Source organism: Apaloderma vittatum, unplaced genomic scaffold, assembly GCF_000703405.1.
Source record: "Apaloderma vittatum isolate BGI_N311 unplaced genomic scaffold, ASM70340v1 scaffold7720, whole genome shotgun sequence".
NCBI lineage: Eukaryota > Metazoa > Chordata > Aves > Trogoniformes > Trogonidae > Apaloderma > Apaloderma vittatum.
The window spans coordinates 20,467-25,495 of record NW_009694964.1 but is presented as its reverse complement, the minus strand read 5'-3'; positions in this window follow the sequence as shown (position 1 = coordinate 25,495).

The following is a 5,029-nucleotide window of genomic DNA, read 5'->3' as shown; positions in this document are numbered from 1 at the left end:
GCTCATATTCTCTCTTTTTAAATATTAGGTACTGCTGCCACTTTTAAATCTTTTCCATAAGTGGTTAGCCCATAGCTACAATTTGTGAAAATATTATTTTAATGGCTAAACATCTCAGTCTGTTTGCTTGAGCACTTCTTATAGGGTCCTATACAGTGGCTGCTGAGTGTGCTAAATGCATGGCTTTTCTGAGGCAGCAAAAGTAATCATACATTTCGTTGTACTCTGATTTGTAACTCGTTTACTCAAATCGTAAAGGTGTTAAATTAACTCCTTTATTAATAATGAAACTTCGACCCCCAAATGAAAATTTTTTGTTTAATACCTCATTTTTATTTAAAAGTTAGAAGGTCATATGAATATTTTTTAAAGATTCTTAGTGTTTGAAGAGGAAATAAAATTGAAGTGTGTAAGATATACTACAGCCTGTGTTTCCAGAAGTTCTCATTTCACTGTGTTCTAATGCATTTAAGTGTCAGTTTATAGACCTCTCTTGTTCCAGTTCCTGGATACTTACGAGACAGTACCAACGTTTTGTGGTGGGTTTTAGCATGAAATTTGGTCTCTGCAGGTCAAGTGCTTTTGCCTGTGACGTATGTTGATTTACACGGTATTCAGTTCTGTAAGCAAGAGCAGTCCAGTCACATACAATATTTTAACAGATTTTTCTGATTAAGAAAGTGAGAAAGTGCTCCCTTATTTATCTTGTATTCATTCCTAATGCCTGGACCTAACAGAGAGGGGACTTTTCGGGAATAGAATGTTGAATTCTGCATTGTGTTTCTGCAGTTCCCTTTCATATGTTGTTCAGACATTCATGGCAACAAACTTCTCAAAGGTATAAAATGAAGGATGTACGAAGTGAAAGAAGTTTTTCCTAAGAACTTTAAAACTTATCCCATGTATAGTTTGTCTTCATGTCAGGGAAGTCTTTTGTGATCAGTATGAGATGGGTATACCCCAGCATGACACCGGCATGTATTTTTGGAGATGGATACTGATTGAGATCCTTAATGTTTCAACTATAAATTCTACTCTGGAAGTAAACACAGGAGAATAAACAGTTTCTCTTAAAAATAAAACCATAGCAACAACCTCTTGACGAATCATAGAACTTTGCAGTCACTTTGTTTTGTAATAAAGAAGGCCTTTGTTAGGCACCACCTAACCCAGCTATACGTGAAGACTCTATCATAAATACTGTCTTTCAGGGTTTATGACTCAGCAGCAAAAGTGTGTTTCTGGTTGAAGTGTGGTACAGAACCTCACTCATTTTCTCTGCTGAAGAGGCTATCTATAGTGTAATTTTATTCTGACCCCGCCCCGTTCCCAAATCCATTTGACACTGTAACGAAAACTTCTTTAAAATAAAAACCTCACACATTCAGTTTATAACGTTTCAGGAGCTGTAAAACAGGTTTACAAAGAGAGTTTGACGTCCTGCTATCTCAACAGCGTAATGCCGGTCATGTCATATTCTGCCTCCCCTCCTGTGCAACATGCTAAGTAGAATGACTCTTTGTACGTAAAATCAAGAAGTTTTTGTTTTCACAACCAGACAAAGCCCTTGCCTAAAGTAAAGGCTATAAAGCAGCCACTTATGGCCTGATCATGCACTTCTTAAGAACACCTCCCCGGTAGTCTTTTCCTTTTTCAGAAGGAATTACAAAATTGAGTCAATAATTAAAACCAGTAATTCACTACTTCATTGGGTACTGCCATTGTTAGTTAAGATGTCATAATTTCTTTTAAAAGTGGAAAAAAAAAATCAGTGGTAAATAAAGGTGTCTTGCAGCTGGCCATTTTAATTCACATAGCAAAACCTTTCCTGAAATGACTGATGGAATATGACAGACCTTCTGCTCTTATTCCTGTAGTGTCCTGGGAGAAGTGGAGCAGACATGGTCATTCAGGAATTCCTCAGGTGGCTGTATTGTAATTTGTTTCTCCTCAGTTGTATAAATTGTCTTATTCTTGTACAGATATACCACTGACGGGTCTAAAGGAGCTTGAGTAACATACTGGTTGGTAGATTTTAAAGATGACACAATGAGCTGCAAAAACATAATTTTAAACTTGGGTATTTTCTCCGACCTCCTTTTAAGCTGAACTTGCTGTCTATGTATTTTACTCCTTGAGATACTAATAGTTGATCCCTGACCATTAGAATATTGAAAGCCTGAAAACACATAATTGCAAGTGAAGCTGCCTTGTGGGCCTCCCAAGTATATATTCTAATTCACTTCTCACAAATGAATGTTCTGCTTAACCAAAATGAACTGGTTTCATTCCCCTAACAAAGGCTCCCACATGCAGTTCCTGTAACTTTTTGCTGTTTCCCTGGAGGAGCATCAATGAGTTGACTGCAGAATGTACATGTCTGTTTCCAACTAGCCTGTGATAACCAAGTGGGATGTAAATCTGATTAAATGCAAAAAAAAAAAAAAAAGCTACTCTGTGTTGCAATAACATTCATGATTTGACTTCAACTGACTAAAGCAAGGAAATTCCAGGTGAGGATTGCTGCTGTGTCCTTACTTCACCCCTTAATATTTGAGAGTTTCAGGGTCTCAAGAACTGTGCACACTTGACTATGTCCTGTGTACAAAACAGCGTTCAAAGAGCATTGTCACAATGTCAGACTTAAAAAGTAGGCAACTTGTGCAACTGTAATTTTGACTCCCTTGTGGGCACAAAGTATGATAGAATTAAGTAGCCTACCATACACTATTTTTCTATTTTGCCCCTTCCTTATTCAGGACACAGAATAGATCCCTCTCAGAGGAGAAAGCAGGTAGTTATTTTAAATTTCTACATGCAGCAAGTACCCTTTGCCTTATTTATTTATTCATTCAGTGAGTAACTACTTAGGTATTCTTAAGGCATTGCTTATTGTGTTTGATAGCTGATACTTCATTAGCAGTAGTGGAATTATTTCTATGTTTCCTTTACAAGAGAAGAAATACAGTTTCATTTTACTTAGAAGGTGTAGTGGTTTGACCCTGGCCAGTGGCCAGGTTCCTACACAGCTGCTCTCTCACCCCCCCTTCTCTGCTAGAAAGGAGGAGAAAATATATCAAAGGGGGCCCATGGTTTGAGATAAGGACAGGGAGATCACCCACATCTACCATCCCAGGAAAAACAGGCTCAATTTTGGGGAAATTAGTTAAATTTATTAAAGAACAAATCGGAGGAGAGTAGTGAGAAATAAAAATAGATCTTAAAAAATAACACCTTCCCCCCATCCCTCCTTTCTTTCCGGGTTTAATATCAATCCCAGTTTATCCACCTCCTTCCCCCAAGCGGCACAGGGTGACAGGGAATGGGGCCGTGGTCAGGTCATCTGATGTCATTTCCATCGCTGCTTCTCCCTCCAGGGGTGGACTCCTCACTCTTCCCCTGGGCCATTGTGGAGTCCCTCTCATGGGAGACAATCTTCACACACCTTTCTCCATCGTGAGTCCTCTCACAAGGAGTAATTCGTCACAAACTGCCCCAACTTGAGTCTCTCCACGGGGTGCAGTCCTTCAGGGGAAACTGCTCAAGCGTGAGTCTCCTGCCAGCCAGCCTGCTCCAGCGTGAGCTTCTCTCTCTCCATGGGCTACAGGCTCTGACAGGAACCTGCTCCAGCACGGGCTTCCCATGGAGTCACAGCCCTCTTCAGGCATCCACCCCCTCTGTCATGGGGTCCTCCACGGGCTACAGGTGGACATCTACACCCTATCACACCCATGGGCTGCAGGGGGACAGCCTGCTGCACCATGGTCTTCATCACGGCCCCGGGGACTTTCTGCTCCAGCGCCTGGAGCAAATCTTCTCCCTCTTCTTCACTGCCTTTGGTCTCTTCACATATCTCACTCCTCTCTCTCTCTGCCAGTTGTTGTGTGGTGCAGTTCTTTTTTTCCCTGTTTCTTGACTATATTTTCACAGACATGTTCCTATCCTGTCACTACTGATAGGCTCAGCCTTTGCCGGTGGCGAGTCCATCTTTGGAGCAGGCTGCCATTGGCTCTGTCAGGGGAAGCCTCTAGCAGCTTTTTGCAGAAGCCACCCCTACAGCCCCCCACTACCGAAATCCAGCCAGGCAAACCCAGTACAGAAGGGAGCATAGATTAGGTCTACAGATGGTTTTGGTACTGCATTGCTTGGATTTGCGGCAGTTAACATTGAAGAACCTTGGTGGTGGGTGAAACCAATTGCAGCTAGTTCTCTATCCAGGTTTCTTGTATGGTATGTGGCACAAGCAAGTGAAGGAATGGGATCACGTGGGATTCACTCTGAACAAGAAGCTGGCTAAAATTATGACTGTGAAAGGCCAATGACATTTATGTGACTGAAGTCACAACAACAGGGCCTTAATGCTAAAAAATCTTGTAAGATGCTGGGCTTGTGTCTGTTTTGTCCCAGGAGCAGGTGTTACAATTGCTTTTGGAAAATTGGCAGATGGACTATGTGCCTTTGCCTCAGCCACTGCAGTGCTAATTCAAAAATGTTAAGTTAGGTCCACACTGCAGGTCCATGACCTGGATGCTGACAAATAGCCCATTTTGCCAAGACAGCCCTATGGGAGGTGTTTCAATGCAGAGGTAAAGCAGGCAGGCAAGTACAGCTGCAAAACTTAAGTCTCTCAACATCTTCAAAACTAACTGAGTTGGTAGGAGCTGCTTGCTCTACTTGGAGTTCATTTCAGTAAACTCTTTCATGTTAGGTGCCTAAGGGGCCCTGTTTATACAGGACATGAATATTTAAGGGAGAGGAGAAACTGTGTTGTCCTTTTCCTATAGTTAAGTGATTAGAAACCCCAAAATTGAGCTTGTGAGGGACCTCAGTTTGGTTTCATCCTCCGTCTGTGAACCTATACATTAATATTTTCCTTCACTTAAGGTGTGCTATAAGCATTGTATGGTTGTTACATCTTCCTTAATCGTAGCCACTGAAATCATTTAGCTGTGACTGTCTGGGCTGGACCTTCAGGAGTAGAATTAGCTTGCTGAGAAGTTTATGGTGAAACAGTGAGTGACGTTTCGGG